Here is a 23848-nt window from a genome sequence, read left to right on the forward strand (position 1 = left end):
TATTACTCAGCCATAAAAAGAAATGAAATTGAGTTATTTGTAGTGAGGTAGATGGACCCAGAGTCTGTCATACAGAGTGAAGTAAGTCAGAAAGAGAAAAACAAATACAGTATGCTAACACATATATATGGAACCTAAAAAAAAAAAAAAAAAAAAGGTTCTCATGAACCTTAGGGGCAAGACAGGAATAAAGACGCAGATCAGACGTAGAGAATGGGCTTGAGGACAGGGGGAGGGGGAAGGGTAATCTGAGACGAAGTGAAAGAGTGTAATGAACATACACACACTACCAAATGTAGAACAGATAGCTGTGGGAAGCAGCTGCATAGCACAGGGAGAGCAGCTCGGTGCTTTGTGTCCCCCTAGAGAGGGGGGAGGCTCAAGAGGGAGGGGATATGGGGATATATGTATACGTATAGCTGATTCACTTTGTTGTACAGCAGAAACTAACATAACATTGTAAAGCAATTATACTCCAATAAAGATGTTAAAACAAATTAAAGAGATGGGCTGCATCTTTTTTGTTACTCTTGAAGATATCCAAAAAGAGATGTCTTTGGTTCAAATCTAGCCAGCAGAGAAGGAAACTCATTCTTAAAGAATGGAATTTTGATTCAGTCAGTGTTTTTATGTTCCTGGTCAAACCAAAGAATCTTTTCCTAGGAACCACTGGAGAGTAAGGGGCTGACCAGATTGCCCATTACTTTGAACACTGTAGTGGTATTTTCTACAAACAAAAACATACATAACAGTGTAATCATCAAAATCAGGAAATTAACACTGATGCGTTACTACCATAGACTCCTCAAGTCCTATTCAAATCTTGCCAAATGTCCCAAAATGGACTTTTGGGAAAATGATCTAAGTCAGAATCCTGTGTTGCCATTATTTGTCATGTCTTTAAGTCTTCTTCAATCTAGAACGTGCCCTCGGTTTTTCTTCTTATCTTTCATAACCTGGAAGCTTTTGAATACCAAACCCTTTCAATTTGTGTTTGCCTGTTTCTTCATGACCAGAGTCAGGTAATGCATCTTTGGAAAATAATATCACAGAAGTCATGTTTCTTTGTCAGGGCATCCTCTCAGGTAGCACAGGATTTTGATTTGTCCCACTTAGGGTGATCCTCACTTTATTCATCTGAGGATTAAGGTGTTGTCTGCTAGTTTTCTCTACTGTAAAGTAACTCTTTCCCCTCTGTAATTATAAAGTGTCTTGTGGAGAGGTACTTTGAAACTATGCAAACATACCTTCCCTCATCACTCAATGCATTCATTTGTTAATGTACATTAGTATTGAATGGTGGTTTCCTATGTTATTGACTGGGTTATACCTCACTATAGTTATTTATTTTGATTCAAATAATATAGCTTTGATTTGGCCGAAATTGCACCAAATTTGGCCAGTGGAAGCTTTTTCAAGCTGGCTCCTGTGTCCTTGAACATGTTCCCATTATTCTGACTTCAAGATGTTTTATTTTCCTTGCCTTAGCCCTGAAATCTGCCATTTCTTCAAAGAGCTGGGATTCCTTTCAGTGGAAGTGGTGTATAGAAGTCAAGATCTTGACACCGGGCATGTTCATTGCTATTGTGTGTTGGGCGGGGGTGAGCAGGGGTTGCTGGTCCCAGGCCCTTCACCTTCAGTAGGCAGAGTTTAACTTATGTGCGCACACGCGTGCGTGCGTGTGTGTGTGTGGGGAGGGAGAGAGACAGAGAGACAGAGAAAGAGAGACAGAGAGGGAGACGGAAGTATTTGGTTTCTATTTGTACTGTAACAACCATATTTGATTAGCATGTCTCAAAACATACTCTAGTAAACTGTTAATAAATACTCTGTGAAAAAAGAGATCTAAGGTCAACTGAGCCTGGCAAACACTGGACTTTCCTGAGGTTTGAATATGCTCCTGTGCTTGGTGACCATTCAAAAAGGCCATGTAGTACATAGCATCTATTTATACGTCAGTCCCAGTCTAGAATTTTTTATTGCTTCTCAGTGATATAAACTGTTATATATATATGTATCTCTACTTGAGTTTTTTATAACATATTTGTCATCACTGTTTGAAAATATACTAGAGAAATACTAATTCTCTCTCTCTCTCTCACTCTCTGTCTCTCTCTCACGCCTGCTTCATAGAATGCTGAAATCTTGTCCTCTGGAGGAAGAGGAAAAGATGAACTGAAACTGTGCCAGAACCAGTGCAGGTGTTAGAGGCTCAGGGAAGCTGGGTGCAGGGTCATATCATGCCCAGTTCCAGAATGTGTAAATGTCTATGAGGAGGAAGGATGAAGCCTACCCTCACAGCTTCTTGGTGGATACAGTGAGGGTTCCAAAGTCTTTATTGCTTAGGGATTAAAGGCACAGACTATGGCATCAGCCGGATTTAAGTCTGGGTCTTGGATTTCCCTCTGAGAAGGATGTGAGACTTTACATACAATAACAGTACCTAGCTCATAATGCCTTTGTGAGGATTAGATACGGCAGTTGCACGGAACTTGGTCCACTGCCTGGCATATGGTAAATGCTCAATAAACGGCAGGGTCTTTTTCCTTCTTCCTTGTTTGGTGGTGGCAGTCATTTTAGCATCAGCTGGGAGTTTGGATGGTCTCTCAGGGAGGTCTATAAAAGAATATGCAAGGCAATCAGGAACGAAGGAGCTAATTCCAGAAGAAGGGTCCAAGATTTCTCAATCTCAGCACTAACGGCACTTCAGGCTATTCTATTTCTCATTGTGAGGGACTGTGCTGTGTATTATAGGATGTTTAGCAGTATCCCTGGCCTCCACCCGCTAGATGCCAGTTGCACCCTCCCATCTGTGGCAACCAAAATTATTCCTGCACATTGCCAAATGTCCTGGGGGGTGGGGAAAGGGGGCAAAAGTGCCCTTGGTTAAGAATCGCTGGGCTAAAGGAAGCTATTTACCAGGGAGCTGAGAAGTGGCTAGGAAATGACCAAAGGAAAAAAAAAATTCAATAAATGCGGCTGTTCAGTGATGGAGAGATATAAGTGGATAGATATAAGGAAGACCATGATTAAGAGAGGATGATTACTGCTTTTTAAAATTATCATTATTTTTAATGAGACATGGTTGGACATGTTTAAATACTGGGTAAAAAACAGTCAATACCGGAAGATTGTCACGGCAGTTGTTTTCATTTGGTAAGCATCCCTTCTACCTTATTCTGAAAACGTCACCCAATTTTCTTTCTCCTTTTCTTTTCCTTTCCTTTATTTTCCAGAACTACCTCTTTCTGACTTCACATGGCTATGGGGTGGCGGGGCGGGGGGGAAGGAAAGGGACAGATATATAAGCACGCTTCCATCCCGGCCACAGCATATGCCAGACTCGACCAATTATAGTACTTTATCCCCTTTAGTAATAACTGTCCCAGTGAAGGGCACATGCATTTGTCTGGGCCAGTACAAATCCTTCCCTGGGATTTTATATGACAAACGGAGAAAGAGATGTTTGTTTCGTTTATGTTCAAGATGTAAAAATATGTCTCCAGAGCTCCTGGTGCCTACATCCCGTCCCTTAATGCCTTATGGAGAATATGGAAATAATGTGGTCAACACAGAGGCAGGAGGCGAGATAAGTGGGGGGAGGGAAAGAGAGAGAGAAGGAGAGAGAGGGGGAGGGAGGGAGGGAGGAGCATGAGCTCTGTTTTTCCAGATACTTCCATGTGTAAGCCCAACTCTATCATGAGAACCACCGGGTTCTCATTTATAGTGAGGCTGGTTAGAGTTGTTTTTGTCACCTACTATGAAGACAGTCTGGTTTCTATTGCAAAGATACAGGAAGGGGAGGATATAAGCAATAGTGTAAGGTCCCCCTCTTCTTCCAGAGCTCAGGCAGAAGAATTTGCCTCAGACAGGAGAGGGCCATATCCTGGAAGTCAGTGAAAGCGGGGAAGGTATAGGTGAAGCCCAGTTGTTTATTTGGTGGCAGAAGCTCAGGGAGGTACCACAGATTCTGTCAGTGTGCAAGCTGTTACCAGCAGGTTATACACCATCCCACTTTTTTCTCTTCTATTCAAAGAAAAGCATTCCAGAATTCTTTTCCTATTTTACTTACCACTTTGAACACACTGCATTAAAAAAAAGATCCCTCCCAGAGAGAAAATCTTTTCAAACTTGAATCATTTGACTATCATTATTACTTTGCAATGTACCTAAACTCTGGGTTGAGACCCTGCACTTGCAAATATTACAAACCACAGTAACACGAGTAATTTGTCTATTTTTAGTGTTACGTGTTTTGTAATTTACCCCAAAATTTATTTGGACAAACCTGTGGGAGGGCTACTGTGGTTGAAAGCTACTGCATTGACTGAAATAACTAAGATATAAACATTTCATTAATTGTCTATAATGGCATGCCCTATTTTTAACTACCTTTTATTTTATTCTTAATGCTATTGCACACTTGACAACAGGACTTCAGAGCTGTATGGAATAGTCCAACTATCACCATCCGTGGATGGAGAATTATAGATGGTATATGTCTGACTACTTATTTTTGACCCACAGCAGACATCACTAATTGATTCTGGCTTTCATTCTTACTGAGCTCACATGCAGCCTCAGAATCCTTCTCAACATCACGCTGCGGAAAGTGCAAGACGGGCCTGAAAGTGGCAACTTAATTTCTATTGTTGATTGCTTTAAAAGCCCTTGAGGTTTGTTCCTATTCATTTCCTGGTGAAGAAGTAATGGCTCCCAGGTTCCGGCCAAGCTAGGAAGGACCCCAGAGCAGCCTCGAGCATATGGTGCTCTATTTCAGCATCCTTGTTCTCCCATTAAGTTGAGGTGAGATGTGATGAGAAACCCAGGCTGTGAGGCTTCAGGCTTTTATCTCTGGCGATGACACGGGCAGTGTGACATGCAGGGTAATGAACTGCCCTCTATTCAGAAATGAATAAGTTGTGGTCGGCGATGCAATGATCAATTTGCTCCATCACTTTAAGCTGCTCGTTCATCATCTGCACTTGCTGTCAGGATCCCAGGGCCGCTGATACTGGCCTCAAGCCTCTGCCTCAGCACGCTAAGCAATAGCCTTTGGAGCTGCATCCTCATGGCTCTAGGCTGCTTTTGATTACCACCTCCAAAGAGGGCCCTGATTCCTGCTCTGTCACCGATGACCCTGGAAAACAGGACCTCTGTGCTGACCTGGACCACAGAGATGCAGCTCAATGAAATGCAGAGGCCCCTTGACAGAACCCAAATGGCCTGTTCCGATACCCACAGTGTGATGGTGGGACAGCTGCATGACATCTCTGCGTTCCACTTCTCTATTCTGAAAGGATGGGTTGGAGGACTTTGCGTCTCAGATCTCCGCCATCTCGGACCTCCACAAATATCTGTTACTGGCAGGGCACCCTGTGATTTTAACTCTCCCATTCAACGAGGCAAATAACAACATTTATTAACTGCTGATTGTTTGGCATCGGTGAATTGGTTCATTGGCTTTTCACAGCTGTAAAGACGGTATAATTATCACGTTTATTGATGAGGAAACTGAGGCCTAGCAAGGTTAAGTGAAGTGCCCCAAACCACAGACAGGCTGGGTTAGAGTCAGAATTGAATCCAAATCGGCTTGACTCCAAAAACCCTTGCCCTTTCTTCTAGCAATCCAATTGGCTCGAGCGCAGGCCATTAAGACACTCTAACCAAGCCAATTTCCTGATAGTACCGCAGGTGCCAGGTGCTGCTAGGGCCCGATGCCTGCTCAGAGGAAGGCAGAGAGGCCCAGAGGAGCCCAGGTTGAGACAATAATTTTTGCTTCTCCAATTTCCAGTTTGAATTTTCAAGCCCCTGGTTAGGACTCGAGTTATGGAGTCCAGCTGGCTGGTCAGCAAGAATGTTGACAGGCTTTTCAGTGTCCTCTGGGGTAGCTGCTGCTTCTGGGATACAGCCATCCCTGGGTATCCATGGGGGATTAGTTCTGTGACTCCCGTGGACACCAAAATCCGAAGATGCTCAAGTCCCTTATATAAAATGGTCTAGTATTTGCATATAACCTCTGTACCTCCTCCCACATATTTTAAATCATCTCTAGATTACTTGTAATACCCAGTACAGTGTAAATGCTATGTAAATAGTTGTAAATATAATGTAAGTATTATGCAGATAGTTGCCGCATGCAGCCAATTCAAGTTTGCTTTCTGAAACTTCATGGAATTTTTTTTTTCCAAATGTTTTTGATCCATGGTTGGCAGAAACCATGGTTGGTGGAACTCACAGATGCAGAACCCACGGATGCTGAATAGATGCCAGTCATATCATTATTGTTATTTTTCCTTAACAAACATGTTTGGTGTCCTGTGTTGTGCATGTTCTGAGTGCCAGGCCCTGTGCTGGGCTCTTAGCATGATCCCAGCTAAGATCCTCCATCATCTGGGCCTTGTAACTACCTGATGAGGTTAATTGTTCACAGTTTTGAATGGGGAAACTGAAGCTCAGAGAGGATAAGATACTTGCCCAAGGTCATTAAGCTCATTCATGGCAGAGGAACCATCAACCATCTGTTGGGTATTTCTGGCAATTCCGGTGACGTGGAACACGCCATGAAATGGGCTCAGAGCCAGGACTCTTGTGCTAATCCACTCTCGACTTCCTACCCTGTGAGCCTGGGTGGGCCACATTTCCTCCCACATGTATGACTGAGGCCCTGATAGAGGTGGATCTGTATGGGCAGAGATGTGAACTCCCCTCTGCTCCGATCTAACGGGTGTGGTCCTAGGCGAGTTGCTTCACCTTTCTGAGCCTCATTTTTCCTTCTATAAAACGGGCCAGTGTTACATACCCATGGGGTTGGAGAGAGCGTTACAGACTTTGACATTTATTTTTTTCCAGTCTTCTCCGTACCACGCACTATTGTTGTGGATATCATGGTGGGCAAGAAAGAAACCATCCCAGTTCATGCAGGATTTGCAGTTTAATTGGGAACCTTCATAGGAAACCACAGTCAACTGTGACACATGCTGTGGTGGAGAAGGACAAAGGCTTCTTCCCAGAGACGTTGATCCAGAACTTCTCAACCTTTGCAGTACATTCCAACCAACTGGGAGCTGTTAAAAAATGCCACGGCCGAGACCTTCAAGATGGCGGAGGAGTAAGACATGGAGATCACCTTCCTCCCCACAAATACATCAGAAATACACCTACATGTGGAACAACTCCTACAGAACACCTACTGAACGCTGGCTGAAGACCTCAGACCTGCCAAACGGCAAGAAAGTCCCCACGTACCTGAGTAGGGCAAAAGAAAAAAGAAAACACAGAGACAAAAGAATAGGGACGGGACCTGCACCAGTGGGAGGGAGCTGTGAAGGAGGAAAGGTTTTCACACACTAGGAAGCCCCTTCGCGGGCGGAGACTGCGGGTGGCGGAGGCGGGGAGCTTCGGAGCCACGGAGGAGAGCACAGCAACAGGGGTGCGGAGGGCAAAGCGGAGAGATTCGCGCACAGAGGATCGGTGCCGACCGGCACTCACCAGGCCGAGAGGCTTGTCTGCTCACCCGCCGGGGCGGGCGGGGCTGGGAGCTGCGGCTCGGGCTTCGGAGCTTAGATCCCAGGGAGAGGACTGGGGTTGGCGCCGTGAACACAGCCTGAAGGGGTTAGTGCGCCACAGCTAGCCGGGAGGGAGTCCGGGGAAAAGTCTGGAGCTGCCGAAGAGGCAAGAGACCATTGTTTGGGGGTGCGCAAGGCGAGGGGGTTCAGAGCACCGCCTAAACGAGCTCCAGGGACGGGCGCGAGCCACGGCTATCAGCGTGGACCCCAGAGACGGGCATGAGACGCTAAGGCTGCTGCTGCCGCCACCGAGAAGCCTGTGTGCGAGCACAGGTCACTATCCACACCTCCCCTCCTGGGAGCCTGTGCAGCCCGCCACTGCCAGGGTCCTGGGATCCAGGGACAACTTCCCCGGCAGAACGCACGGCGCGCCTCAAGCCGGTGCAACGTCACGCTGGCCTCTGCCACCGCAGGCCCACCCTGCACTCCTTGCCCCTCCCTGCCCCCAGGCCTGAGTGAGCCAGAGCCCGCAAATCAGCGGCTCCTTTAACCCCGTCCTGTCTGAGCGAAGAAAAGACGCCCTCCGGCGACCTACACACAGAGGCGGGGCCAGATCCAAAGCTGAACCCCAGGAGCTGTGCGAACAAAGAAGAGAAATGGAAATCTCTCCCAGCAGCCTCAGAAGCAGCGGATTAAAGCTCCACAATCAACCTGATGTACCTGCATCTGTGGAATACCTGAATAGACAACGACTCATCCCAAATTGAGGAGGTGGACTTTGTGTGATTTCGTCTGTATAGCTTTGCTTTTACCATTTGTCCTAGGGTTGTGTCTGTCCGTGTTTTTTGTTTTTAGTACAGTTTTTTAGCACTTGCTATCATTCGTGGATTTGTTTTTTGGTTTGGTTTGCTCTCTTCTTTCTTTCTTTTTAAATTACATTTCAATTTTTATTTTTAATACTCTTATTTTTTATTTTAATAACTTTATTTTATTTATTTTCTTTCTTTCTTTCTTTTGTTCTCCATTTCTTCGGAGCCGTGTGGCTAACAGGGTATTGGTGCTCCGGCCGGGTGTCAGGCCTGTGCCTCTGAGGTGGGAGACACGAGTTCAGGACATTGGCCCACCAGAGACCTCCCGGTTCCACATAATATCAAATGGCGAAAGCTCTCCCAGAGATCTCCATCTCAACACCAAGACCCAGATCCACTCAACGACCAGCAAGCTACAGTGCTGGACACTCTATGCCAAACAACTAGCAAGACAGGAACACAACCCCACCCATTAGCAGAGGGGCTGCCTAAAATCATAATAAGGCCACAGACACCCCAAAACACACCACCAGTTGTGCTTCTGCCCACCAGGAAGACAAGATCCAGCCTCATCCACCAGAACCCAGGCACTAGTCCCCTCCACCAGGAAGCCTACACAACCCACTGAACAAACTTCAGCCACTGGGGGCAGACACCAAAAACAACAGGAACTAAGATCCTGCAGCCTGCAAAAAGGAGACCCCAAACACAGTAAGATAAGCAAAATGAGAAGACAGAAAAACACACAGCAGATGAAGGAGCAAGATAAAAACCCACCAGACCAAACAAATGAAGAGGAAATAGGCAGTCTACCTGAAAAAGAATTCAGAGTAATGATAGTAAAGATGATCCAAAATCTTGAAAATAGAATGGAGAAAATACAACAAACGTTTAACAAGGACCTAGAAGAACTAAAGAGGAAATAAACAATGATGAACAACACAATAAATCAAATTAAAAACTCTCTAGAAGGAATCAAACCAGAATAAATGAGGCAGAAGAACGGATAAGTGACCTGGAAGATAAAATAGTGGAAATAACTACCTCAGAGTAGAATAAAGAAAAAAGAATGAAAAGAATTGAAGACAGTCTCAGAGACCTCTGGGACAACATTAAATGCACCAACATTTGAATTATAGGGGTCCCAGAAGAGGAAGAGAAAAAGAAAGGGACTGGGAAAATATTTGAAGAGATTATACATGGAAACGTCCCTAATATGGTAAAAGAAATAGTCAAGTCCAGGAAGCACAGAAAGTCCCGTACAGGATAAATGCAAGGAGAAGCACGCCAAGACACATATTAATCAAACTATCAAAAATTAAATGCATAGAAAAAATATTAAAAGCAGCAAGGGAAAAAACAATAAGCAACAGACAAGGGAATCCCCATAAGGTTAACAGCTGATCTTTCAGCAGAAACTCTGCAAGCCAGAGGGAGTGGCAGGACATATTTAAATCAATGAAAGGGAAAACACTACAACCAAGATTACTCTACCCAGCAAGGATCTCATTCAGATTCGACAGAGAAATTAACACCTTTAAAGACAAGCAAAAGCTAGGAGAATTTAACACTACCAAACCAGCTTTACAACAAATGCTAAAGGAACTTCTCTAGGCAGGACATACAAGAAAGGAAACGACCTACAATAACAAACCCAAAACAGTTAAGAAAATGGTAATAGGAACATACATATTGATAATTACCTTAAATGTAAATGGATTCAATGCTCCGACCAAAGATAGACTGGCTGAATGGATACAAAAATAAGACCTGTATATATGCTGTCTACAAGAGACCCACTTCAGACCTAGGGACACATCCAGACTGAAAGTGAGGGGATGGAAAAAGATATTCCATGCAAATTGAAATCAAAAGAAAGCTGCAGTAGCAATTCTCATATCAGACAAGATAGACTTTAAAACAAAGACTATTACAAGAGACAAAGAAGGACACTACATAATGATCAAGGGATCAATCCAAGAAGATATAACAATTGTAAATATTTATGCACCCAACATCGAAGCACCTCAATACATAAGGCAAATGCTAACAGCCATAAAAGGGGAAATAGACAGTAACACAATCATAGAGGGGACTTTAACACCCCACTTTCACCAATGGACAAATCATCCAAAATGAAACTAAATAAGGAAACACAAGCCTTGAATGATACATTAAACAAGATGGACTTAATTGATATTTATAGGACATTCCATCCCATGACAACAGAATACACTTTCTTCTCAAGTGCTCATGGAACACTGTCCAGGATAGATGACATCTTGGATCACAAATCAAGCCTTGGTAAATTTAAGAAAATTGAAATTGTACCAAGTATCTTTTCCAACCACAACGCTATGAGACTAGATATCAATTACAGGAAAAACTCTGTAAAAAATACAAATACATGGAGGCTAAACAATACACTACTAAATAACCAAGAGATCACTGAAGAAATTAAACAGGAAATCAAAAAATACCTAGAAACAAGTGATAATGAAAACACGACGACCCAAAACCTATGGGATGCAGCAAAAGCAGTTCTAAGAGGGAAGTTTATAGCAATACAAACCTACCTTAAGAAACAAGAAACATCTCAAATAAACAACCTAACCTTACACCTAAAGCAATTAGAGAAAGAAGAACAAAAAAAAAAAAACCCATAGTTAGCAGAAGAAATCATAAAGATCAGAGCATAAATAAATGAAAAAGAAATGAAGGAAACAATAGCAAAGATCAATAAAACTAAAACCTGGTTCTTTGAGAAGATAAACAAAATTGATAAACCATTAGCCAGAATCATCGAGAAAAAAAGGGAGAAGACTCAAATCAATAGAATTAGGAATGAAAAAGGAGAAGTAACAACTGACACTGCAGAAACATAAAGGATCATGAGAGATTACTACAAAGAAGAAATGGAAAAATTCGTAGAAAAGCACAACCTTCTGAGACTGAACCAGTAAGAAACAGAAAATATAAACAGACCAATCAGAAGCACTGAAATTGAGACTGTGATTAAAAATCTTCCAAGAAACAAAAGCCCAGGACCAGATGGCTTCACAGACGAATTCTATCAAACATTTAGAGAAGAGCTAACACTTATCCTTCTCAAACTCTTCCAAAATATAGCAGAGGGAGGAACACTCCCAAACTCATTCTACGAGGACAGCATCACCCCGATCCCCAAACCAGACAAAGATGCCACAAAGAAAGAAAACTACAGGCCAATATCACTGATGAATACAGATGCAAAAATCCTCAACAAAATACTAGCAAGCAGAATCCAACGGCACATTAAAAGGATCATACACCATAAGGACGTGGTGTTTATCCCAGGAATGCAAGGATTCTTCAATATATGCAAATCAATCAATATGATACAGCATATTAACAAATTGAAGGATAAAAAACATATGGTAATCTCAATAGATGCAGAAAAAGCTTTGAACAAAATTCAACACCCATTTATGATAAAAACCCTCCAGAAAGTAGTCACAGAGTGAACTTACCTCAACATAATAAAGGTCATATATAACAAACCCAACCAACATCATTCTCAATGGTGAAAGACTGAAACCATTTCCTCTAAGATCAGGAGCAAGACAAGGTTGTCCACTTTCACCATTATTATTCAACATAGTTTTGGAAGTTTTAGCCACAGCAATCAGAGAAGAAAAAGAAATAAAAGGAATCCAAATTGAAAAGGAAGAAGTAAAGCTGTCACTGTTTGCAGATGACATGATACTATACATAGAGAATCCTAAAGATGCTACCAGAAAACTACTAGAGCTAATCAATGAATTTGGTAATGTAGTGATACAAAATTAATGCACAGAAATTTCTTGCATTCTTATACACTAATGATGAAAAATCTGAAAGAGAAATTAAGAAAACATTCCCATTTACCACTGCAACAAAAAGAATAAAATACCTAGGAAAAAACCTACCTATGGAGACACAAGACCTGTATGCAAAAAACTATAAGACACTGATGAAAGAAATTAAAGATGATACAAACAGATGGAGAGATATACCATTTCTTGGACTGGAAGAATCAACATTGTGAAAATGACTATACTACTCAAAGCAATCTACAGATTCAATGCAATCCCTATCAAACTACCAATGGCATTTTTTACAGAACTAGAACAAAAATTTTCACGATTTGTATGGAAACATAAATGACCCCAAATAGCCAAAGCAATCTTGAGAAAGGAAAACAAAACTGGAGGAATCAGGCTCCCGGACTTCAGACTATACTACAGCACTACAGTAATCAAGACAGTATGATACTGGCACAAAAACAGAAACATAGATCAATGGAACAGGATAGAAAGCCCAGAGATAAACCCATGCACATATGGTCACCTTATTTTTGATAAAATAGGCAAGAATATATAATGGAGAAAAGACAGCCTCTTCAATAAGTGGTGCTGGGAAAACTGGACAGCTACATGTAAAAGAATGAAATTAGAACACTCCTTAACACCATACACAAAAATAAACTGAAAATGGATTTATGACCTAAATGTAAGGCAAGACACTATAAAACTCTTAGAGGCAATGATAGGCAGAACACTCTATGACATAAATCACAGCAAGATCCTTTTTACCCACCTCCTAGAGAAATGGAAAAAGTAAAAAGAAACAAATGGGACCTAATGAAACTTAAAAGCCTTTTCACAGCAAAGGAAACCATAAACTAGAAGAAAAGACAGCCCTCAGAATGGGAGAAAATATTAGCCAATGAAGCAAATGACAAAGGATTCACCTCCAAAACATAGAAGCAGCTCATGCAGCTCAATATCAAAAAATCAAACAACTGAATCCAGAAATGGGCAGAAGATCTAAATAGACATTTCTCCAAAGAAGATATCCAGTATGCCAACAAACACATGAAAGGATGCTCAACCACACTAATCATTAGAGAAATGCAAATCAAAACTACAGTGAGGTATCACCTCACACCAGTCAGAATGGCCATCATCAAAAAATCTAAAATCAATCAATGCTGGAGAGGGTGTGGAGAAAAGGGAACCCTTTTGCACTGTTGGCGGGAATGTAAATTGATACAGCCACTATGGAGAACAGTATGGAGGTTCCTTAAAAAACTAAAAATAGAATTACCATATGACCCAGCAATCCCACTACTGGGCATGTACCCTGAGAAAATTATAATTCAAAAAGAGTCATGTACCACAATGTTCTTTGCAGCCCTATTTACAATAGCCAGAATATGGAAGCAACCTAAGTGTCCATCGACAGATGAATAGATAACGATGTGGCACATATATACAATGCAATATTACTCAGCCATAAAAAGAAACAAAATTGAGTTATTTGCAGTGAGGTGGATGGAACTAGAGTCAGTCATACAGAGTGAAGTAAGTCAGAAAGAGAAAAACAAATACCATATGCTAACACATATATATGGAATCTAAAAGAAAAAAAAAAAGGTTCTGAAGAACCTAGGGGCAGTACAGGAATAAAGACACGGACGTAGAGAATGGACTTGAGGACACGGAGAGGTGGAAGGGTAAGCTGGGACAAAGTGAGGGAGTGTCATGTACATATATACCCTACCAAATGTAAAATAGATAGCTAGTGGGAAGCAGCCGCATAGCACAGGGAGATCAGCTTCGTGCTTTGTGACCACCTAGAGAGCTGGGATAGGGAGGGTGGGAGGGAGACGCGAGAGGGAAGAGATATGGGTATATATGTATATGTATAGCTGATTCATTTTGTTATAAAGCAGAAACTAGCATACTATTGTAAAGCAATTATACTCCAATAAAATGTTAAAAAAAAAAAACGCCACTGCCTGAGTGTCACCTCAGACCAAGCCAACAAGAATTCCTGAAGGTAGGGACTATATATATATATTTTTTGTTTTGTTTTGTTTTGTTTTTACTTTTTAAGTTAATATAATATCAGACTTACAGAACAGTTGTAAGAGGTATGAACTCTTGCCACTTGTATTTAACATTTTACTGGAGGTTCTAGCCAGAAAAATCAGGCAAGACAAAAAAAGACATCCAAATTAGAAAATAAATAACAGTATCTCTATTTGCAGATGACATGATTTTGTATATAGAAAATCCTAAGGAATACATACATACATACAGACAGACACACACACACACACACGCACACAATTAGAACTAATAAATGGGTTCAGTAAGACTTCAGGATATAAGGTCTGAGTTCAAAAACAAATTATATTTCTACATACTAGCAACGAACAATTCGAAAATGAAATTCAGAAAATGATTTCATTTTCCATAGCATCCGAAAGAATAAAATAAATGTAACAAAAGAAGTGAAAGACCTGCATCCTGAAAACTAAAACAATGCTGAAAGAAATTAAAGCAGATCTGAATAAATGGAAAGACATTCTATGTTCATGGATTCAAATATTTCATGTTGTTAAGATGGAAATACTCCCCAAACTGATCTACAGATTCAGTGCAGTCCCCATAAAATCCCGGTTGAATTATTTTTGGCAGAAATTGATAAGCTCATCCTATTCATATGGAAATATAAGGAACACAGAAAAGTCAAAACAATCGTACAAAAGAAGAACAAAGCTGGAGGACTCAGATGCCCCAATTTTTTCTGTTTTCTCCCTCCTCTCCCTCATTGTTTCTCGCTGTCTGTACACACACCACACACACGGTGTAACTGTGTGTATTTAAATGGTATACAAACATACACTTCTTTCTGAACTGTTTGATAATCAGTTAAAGGTGTGATGTCCCTTTACCCTCAAATACTTCAGTGAGCATTTTCTAAACACAGAGATATTGTCTTTTATAACATTTTTAATACAATTACTGACATCAGGAGATTAACATCAGTATAGTTGTAGTATCAGTATCAGTATAGCTATCATCTAATCAACATATTCCTGCAAGCGTCTTATGAATGTTCTTTATAACAAAAGAAAAGCCCAGCTTGGTGGGAATCTTCTCACCATGTATAGGCATAGCAAATCATCACATTGTACACTTTAAATATAATAAAAATTTCATTTGTTAGTTATACCTCAATGAAGCTGAAAAAAAATAAAGAAAAGAATATCTCAGTGTATGTGCTGTAGCCGGTTGCCACAGTCTCTTTGGGCTCTGTTAATCCAGAAAGCTCCTCACTGGGCTTTGTCTTCTGTGGCCCTGATGTTCTTAAAAATACAGGTCAGCTATTTGACAGAATGCCCCTCAATCTGGGTGTGTCTCATGTTTCTTCATGGTTACATCTGGGTAATGGGTTTTTGGCAGGAGTGCCTCAGAAGTGATGCTGTCATGGCCTTCTCAGTGCATCACACCAGGAGGTTCTTGTGGAGAGATACTCTGAGATGATGTGAATATTCTATCCCTCTTCAAACATTCATCCACTAGTTCTATCCACAAATTTTAAAAGCTCACCAGGTTGCATGCATGTAGCCAGGTTTGAGAGCTGCTCAACCTAAAGGAAGTAAGAGCTGGCCTCCTGAAAGAGGAGATATTTACACTGAGGCCTAAAAGATGCAGAGGAATAGCCGTGCTCATTGGAAACTGCTGTGTATGGGGATGCAGATGTTCTACATCCAAAATAAGGCCGGGGACAAACAAGCATAGAATATGTCTAGGAATGAACCAAGGCCAGCTGGCCGGGCACAGAGTGCAAGGTAGGAAGAAGGTTGGAGGTGCAGGCAGGGGACACGCAAGGAGTTTGAACTTCTTATAAGAGCGAGGAGAGACCAGGCAACGGGTTTCATCAGAGGAATGACATACCCGGGTTTTTGTGTTGGAAAAAAAAAAAAATTCTTTTGACTGCCATGTGCGGCATTGATTGGAGGGTGTCCAGAGTGAAGGCAGGAAGTGCAGTGAGGAGGTGATAGTGTCTAGAGAGAGGAAATGGTGACCTGGTTGGCGGAGTAGGGATCACCAAATACAGTAGCACTGTGTGAGGGTGAGTGTCAGGCACTGTGGACACGCATGGACTTCTACACTGGGCTTGTGGGATCCGAGAAGGCTTCCTGGAAGAGGTGGCATATGCTAATCCCTGTTGCTGAGTGGAAGGCAGCTGGATGAAGGGGCAGGAGGAACAAGACTACACATGGAACAAGGAAGCCCTCAAGAAGGTTGAAGCCTCTAGCAGGGAGCATGGGGATGCGATGTAAGAGAGAAGCAGGGCTAGAGCACCAAGGGCTGTGTGTCCCAGTTAGAAGTTTGGTCTTCACCTTCCTGGCAACAGGCAAGGGGTGCAATGGAGGGGTCTAGATCAGGTTTGCAACCTTGAAGCATCCACTCCAGTTGCACACACAGGATGACTCGGAGGGCAGGGGTTGGGAGGCAGGAAGAAAGTCTAAGAGGCTGGTTTGCCAACGTCGTGGAGGAAATAGCTTCAAGGTGTGGGCACAGACCTGTGCTCCTCACGTGAAAGCTATCATTCTAACTCACAGCTTGGGGAGGACCACCAGGCAGACCCATCCAGGTCTTTGCAAGCTCCAATTGGGGTCTTTCCTGCAAACCTTTGGGAGAACAGATTAAAAGAAGAAAACCCCTTCCCAAGCAGAAGAGAGGGAGGAAAACAACCTGTTGGCTGGGGATGAGGAGAGAGAAAGAGCGAGGGGCTCTCTCCAGTCCAGAATGAAGACAAATGGGCAGTGAGTTCTGGAGAATACATCCTTTCTCCGGAACGCTTCCTTCTCCATCAGGGCCCCTCACAGGCCTGTCAGGCGGGAGCAGTGCTTTTGTGCCTGTGCCGGCTGCGCTCCCGTTGCCATGGTGATGGGACCATAAGTCATGTCTGCTGCTGCTGCACAGAGGCGCTGTGATTTATGCCTGCCTGGCTGGGATTGTAAACTTTTTTTTTAATGTGCAAAATCCGTCACAGCAAGGGCGGGCACGGTGTCTCTTGCTCACTTTGGAGGTGCGGGTTGCTGTCAGACCTGCCTGCGATGCTCCTCCTGGCCCCATAGCCAGGCCACTGAACCTATGCAGCCCAACTGGGCTCTGCAGGACTCTCTGAACCCTACTGAGAAGGGTGCCAGAAGCTTGAGGAGGATGCTCACTCCTGGAGCCAGGGCACTGCCTTATTCCTGAGACCAAATCTTCCTCCTGTCTCCCCAGGCTAAGTCTATGCACACCATCTTTTCTCTTCATGCTTCAATTTCTGGCTTAATCGCTTGCACTATAAACCAGCCTCTTTAGAACTGGGTCTCTTGAAGGGGCTGGGGCATAGTGCAAGTTATTAATGAATGTGAATGTGAAATCATACCTCTTCAGCCTCAGTTTTCTCATATGTTCAGTGGGGCCAATATAACCATCTAAGGTAGGGTTTCTCAACCTTGGCACCACTGAAATTTGGGGTTGGATAATTCTTTATTAGCGGGGCTGTTCTGTGCATTGTAGGATGTTTAGCAACATCACTGGCCTCTACCCACGGGATGCCTACAGCACGTTCCCAGTGGCCACCAAAAATGTTCGCAGAGAATGCCAAACATCCCCTGGGGGGCAAAAGCATCCCTTTTGAAGCCCATTTTACAGATGAGGGAAGTGAGCCTTTTCCTTTGGACCTCAGCTTTCCTGGGCATCCAAACTCTCTCCCCGAAGACCAGGCTCCTCTGGGATATGTGGAACCATAGACTTCCATGACTATTTCCTGTCATACCTTCCAGAGGCTGTGTTCACGCTGCTGGAATGGACACCCTCACAGCTAACTCAACCATCCCCTAGCACCTGTGCACCTTGTGTGCAAATCCAGATCCATGTCAGGCTCTTCAGTGCATTTAAGTCGTTACTGTCGTACACAGGAGGACAGCGGCAGGGCTGGAAGGTGCCCTAGAAAGGAGGAGTGGGGAGAGAGACACCATAGAGGCATACCCTCTGTTCCAGGAGCTCTATACCTGGATAGTCTTTGAGGTGTCTGGAATGGCTTGCAATGACTGGCCAGGCTGGCCATTCATGTTTCCCCCTAAGCCATTCCTTTCCACTTCTTATTCCTCATTTTTTTTCACTTTACTTTCCACCCCCTTTTTTTGTGGTAAAATATATATAGCATAAAATTTACTGTCTTAACCGCTTTTAAGGGTAAAGATCAGGGACAGTCAGTGCATTCGTGTGGTTGTACAAGCATCCCCACCACCCATCTCCAGAACCGTTCATCTTGCAAAATTGAAACTCTGCACCCAATAAACAGTAACACCCCATCTCTCCTCCCCACAGCCCCTGGCAACCGTCGTTCTACTTTCTGTCTCTATGATCTTTGACTAAGTGCCTCACATGAGTAGAATTATACAGCATTTGTCTTTTGGTGACTGGATTATTTTACTTAGTGTAATGTCCTCAAGGTTCATCCATGTTGGATGGATGGATGGTCCATGTCAGAATCCCCTTCCTGTCTGAGGCGGAATAATAGTCCACTGTACGTATATACCACAGTTTTCTTATTGTGAATAATGTAAAATAAAAACCCGTGGACACTTGGGTTGCTTCCACATCTTAGTTATTCTGAATAATGCTGCTATGCATCTTTGATTTCTTTTTGAAGCATTATTGAGCCACATTCCAACAATCCTCATGCACTGACTGAGTACTTACTGAATGCAAAGCACTAAGAAGGGAAAGTGGAATTTACAAAGGGCGTGAATCACAGTCCCTTCTGAGAGGCAAGAGCTTAGAAAGAGCCTAATAAGAAATTCCTACTGTGGATTAAGTCTGGGCTAAATAACTGTAAAATTATGACAATAATTGCCACTATTTTTGTTCCAAACACATCATGCGTTAATTCACTTGATTCTCAACAGCAACCCTACAGGGAAGGTACAGTTATCTGTTTTTGCAAATGTGCACGTGGAAGCAGAGGAAGGTCTAGTAACCTGCTCACCCTCCCCCAGACAGTGTGCGGCTGAAATGGGATTTGAGCACTAGAGCAGGTGCTGCTAACAACCAGGCTGGGCCGGGCTTACGAGTTTCAAAAGGCTGGGCGGCCACAAAGTTCTTCCTCTCTCTCACTACTTTTTCTCTTTGCTACTTCCTTTTCTTCCTCTGCCAGTTCTAGGTGATCTTTGAGTTCTACTCAGCCAGGATTTGTTCCCTCTCTGGAGTATCCAAGCATGCCCATCCTATCCCAACGCTGCACCCCTCATGAGGTCCCTGTGTCTTCTGCTGGGCCAGGGAGATAGAACGTGGAGCTCAGCGGCCGGGTGGACTAAATAATAAGCCAACAGGATAGAGGCCAGCTTCCCCCTCTTCCCAAGGAATGTGAACCAAATCCCCCCTTCTCTGATGTTTCGTTTCATGTGTGTAGCCTCTGAGCCTCACTGGGCTAACATGGTATTACTTGGAGGGGGTGTCAAGGAATGTTGGTCCTGAGCCTGCGTCTAGTAAAATAGTCTTGGGGAAACAGTGATGTGCAGACTTCACTTCCTAAGGATTCATGATATTCATTAGTATATTAATGTCCTTGGAAAAGCTTCCACCAAGGAAATCAACATAGCAACTTTCTTTATCATAGGATTTCTCAAACCTTTCAAATTAGGGAACACTCCTTTTTTATTTTGTTACATTTACTCTTCCCAAAATACAGGTGTTATTTGGAAGCACTCTCAGACAATACGGGTTTTTATAATACAATACAATGGACACTGGGAGGCAGGAAGTTTTGATGAGGCTGTTTGATACATAGAATATTTCCACGTAAGGGGACTGGGTGATGCTCGGAGACTGCATAAATATATTTTTTGAGCAATTTACTGATAATATCAAAATATCCTCATGACTGTGCCAACAAAGCCACATCAAATCGGGGCATCAAAATGTTCCACAGGGCTTCCGGGGTGGCGCAGTGGCTGAGAGTCCGCCTGCCGATGGGGGGACACGGGTTCGTGCCCCGGTCCGGGAAGATCCCACGTGCCGCGGAGCGGCTGGGCCCGTGAGCCATGGCCGCTGAGCCTGCGCGTCCGGAGCCTGTGCTCCGCAACGGGAGAGGCCACAACAGTGAGAGGCCCGCGTACCCGGAAAAAAAAAAAAAAAAAAGTTCCATATCCTTCCTCTGAGCCATTTACTTGCCTAGAACTAGGAATGCAGAGATGGTTAAGATTCAATTCTTAACCTCCAGGAAGACACAGATCACCAGCTGAGGGCAGAGGAGGGATACCCTTCTACAATTAACCATAATGCAAGGACAATGTGCTGTCCTGTAATTAAGGAAGAGGTATACTAGCAGCATGAATATAGCAATGAGGAGGCTACGATTCTGGTGGATGGAAGGAGGGAATGTTCTGGAAAGGCTGCTCAGAGGAAGTGACACTTCTGCAAGACTGTGATGGACGAGGAGTAGTTTGCCAGGGACATAGGGGACTGTGTGAGTATTAGAACAATTCAGCAGAGGGACAGCACTGCCAAAGGCAAGGAGATACTAAAGTGTATTTTGCATTTTGAAGAAATGGCAGATGAGGACATGGTGGGAAATGAGATCCCAGAGGGCATGAAGGCCAGATTATGAAGTGCTAGGAGGGAATGTGTACCAGGTGAAATGGTTTGGATTTTGATCCTGAGGCTACGCGGGGCAGGTGATGGGGCTCTGAATGGTTCTAGCAGAAGAGAGGCGTGGCCCGGTCTGTGTAGGAGCTGGATTGGGCATGTGCATGGGGGTGTGGGGTAGAGGACGGAAAGCAGTGGGACTCTTTAGGAGGGTCTGAGCCTGGGAGTGCCAGGGAAGATGGACGGGGTGGGGATGACATATGAGGGATATTTTGAAGGTAACATGGAAGGGCCTGGAGTTTCTGCTGGATCTCTTCCATTTGCTCTTCCTCCCTCCATCCTTGGCTCACCTGTACCCAGCTTTGTGCCTCAGAAGGCTGACTTTGATGGACCAGCTCAATGGGCTCCCTTGTCTGGGTTCCCTTGGCTCAGCCAGTGGGGGGCACCAGCAGAAGGTCTGGCAGGAGGTGGGTGAGTAAGGTTGGGACATTTATTCCTCTGGCTTCTTTCCTGTCTCTGTCCCTTGACCAAACGTCACAGCTCCTGCAGGAGTCTCCATGGAATTCCCTCTCCATGTTCTGGTAACATCACCCTCATCTGGACCCACTGACACCACCCACAGTGTACTGAATACCCCATTTCTAAGACTTCCCCCCAACTTTGTGCAGAGCCCCCTTTGAAACCTTTCCCACTTGAGCATACCGTCTGCTTCCTGTTGGGACGCTCTTTGATATTAGTTTCCTTAGTTGGTGAGAAGAAAAGGAATTAAGCCTCATATCAATTCATGACTCACTGAAATATCCAATCATCTTTCTGACCAGCTTGTATGGTGCGTGCGCGCGCGCGCGTGTGCGTGTGTGTGTGTGTTGGGTACAGAGGGGATTGGTATTTATTGGGCAGAGTAAGACACACTAAAGGAAATGGGTGGTCCTACCTACCCGCAATGAGTGGTCTTAGAAGGGAAAATGATTGCTCAACTTAGCTCATCTTGATGACCACTGCCCAGAGTTGCTGCTTGCAGAATCTAAGGCCTGGCCTGCTTAGCTGAGACCAGAGCAGGGATTTCTAAGGAAGCAATGTGACCATACAGCCAGAGAGGAGGATATACCAACAGGCAGAGGTGGACTGTAGCAGTTTAGAACCATCCGAGTGACGGCAGGGGGAAGGGAAAAAAATGACTCCAAATGTCGCATCGTTTGTGAGTTTATAATTGTTTAAACCTGCCTTTGAAACTAAGACGCAGCTCAAGGCCTCTATGTTATGAGTGGTTTGTTTACAGCTTAAATTAGAGCGTTCTGTTTTTAATACATTACAAGCGACAGTGATAGTGCCAGACTGTATCTAGGAAGCACCTAGATGGAGGCCTCAACGGTGTCTCAAGCCAGAAATCTATTTCAGGAAACTAACTGGCAGCAAGATGAGATTATCCAAATATACCTCCTGAGATAACAGACAGATGGATAGCAACAGATAGATGGAGTAAGACAGCCCCGTTTCTAATTCATCCTCAATATCTCCATCCACATGGCTGTGTTTCTCCTGCATCTCAGCAACCAGAAAATCTCTCTTCGTTTTACAGAGGCACATGATCATCAAGTCATCAGAGGCAAAACCAGGAGGACCTGTAAATACCACCAAGTTCAGAGATGGCAAATACCTGACCATCTGTCACCACTCCCGGCCCATATTGAAGGCAGGCTTCATGAGTTGATCATAACAATCTTCCCATCTGAGTCCGCCTGTAGCCTCAGAAATCCTCCCAACTTAACATCCTAGGTAGCCCCTGCCCATTTATCTGAGCTGGCACATGAGATGTCTGCTATCTGCCATCTCTGATTTAGTCCAACCTCTCAGGCAGATGGATACGCAGAAGCCCAGGGGGGATCTTGAAGACATGGGTTGGAGTAGATGTTCAGCTCATGGTCCCCCCACTTCCTTCTACGGCTGTGCCTGTACACTGAGATCCTGTCCCCTAATCACAGGTGACTAACTGAGAGGTCAGCTCCTAACTCATGCCAGGCCAATAGATTCCTTCTCTAGGATTCTTCAAACTGCAACTCAACGAAGAAAAGCATTCATTCTTTGGTGGTAGGAGTACAATAGTCTTGGAAACTCATGACTAACACAACCCCACTATGGGGGTGTGAGTAGGGAGGAATGAAGACACTGTGGGATGATGCAGAGAGGAAAGTCAGAATCCTAATGTTGTATAATTCCCTCAACTCCCCTCATCTCTGTGGCTAAGCTGACCTTTCACCCTCCCATGGCAGCCTTCCGGTGCAGTTGCCATTAAGCTAATTTGAACTGGGTTTCTCTCTCCTGAAACCAAAAACATCCTGACTAATATAGAGCAGAAAGGGTTTCCACGCAACAAGTGGGAGGAAGACATGGTGTCCTGATGATGGAGTAAAGGTCTTGAGATCAGAAGCCTTGTGTTCAAATTCCAATTCATCCTCTTATCAGCTGTGCTATTTAGGGTCTTAGAACATCAGCTTCTTCATCTGTGAAATGGGGCTGGGGGTATAGAAATAGCCTTGGCCTTGTTAGATGACTGCAAAGACCACATATGAGATGCTATATAAAAGCCTCTGCCCAGTCAGCCAGGCCCAAAACGCTGCTTCTACTGCTGTCTTCCGTGTGGAGTCGGGACTGAAACTCAGACACCCCAACTCTCTGCCCAGTGTACTCGCCAAAAAAACATACTTTTATGTTTTCTCTCTTTCTTTTTTCCTTCTTTCTTTCCTTCTTTTTTCCTTCTCTCTTTCTTTTTTCACTGAAAGATCTGCAGTCCCGTTTCAACGTCAGAAGTCCCATTTGAAAAGTGTTTAACTTCTAATGCAGATATACCAAGTCGTTTCTCAGTTTCACTGTAACTGCAAAGCCTTCCATAATTCAACATCAAATATTTATTATTACATTTATTAAACTTTTAATAATTTAGCATCTCCTGCATGTAAGAGAGAAGCTTAGCTAACTGGTTCCCCTTTATCCAACTTGGGTCACTTCAATATTTATATTCCGAAGTCTCCATTTGGGTTTCATTTAGCAGAGGCTGTGCCGTGGGCCT

The 23848-nt window shown here is 43.7% G+C and overlaps 1 protein-coding gene across 1 annotated transcript in view; it reads right to left on the minus strand.

The window, feature by feature from the left end:
• ASTN2 (astrotactin 2) overlaps positions 1–23848 on the minus strand; it is a 986509-nt gene that overhangs the window by 505930 nt on the left and 456731 nt on the right. The window lies entirely within an intron of this gene.

This window comes from Tursiops truncatus, chromosome 6 (assembly GCF_011762595.2).
Source record: "Tursiops truncatus isolate mTurTru1 chromosome 6, mTurTru1.mat.Y, whole genome shotgun sequence".
Classification (NCBI taxonomy): Eukaryota; Metazoa; Chordata; class Mammalia; order Artiodactyla; family Delphinidae; genus Tursiops; species Tursiops truncatus.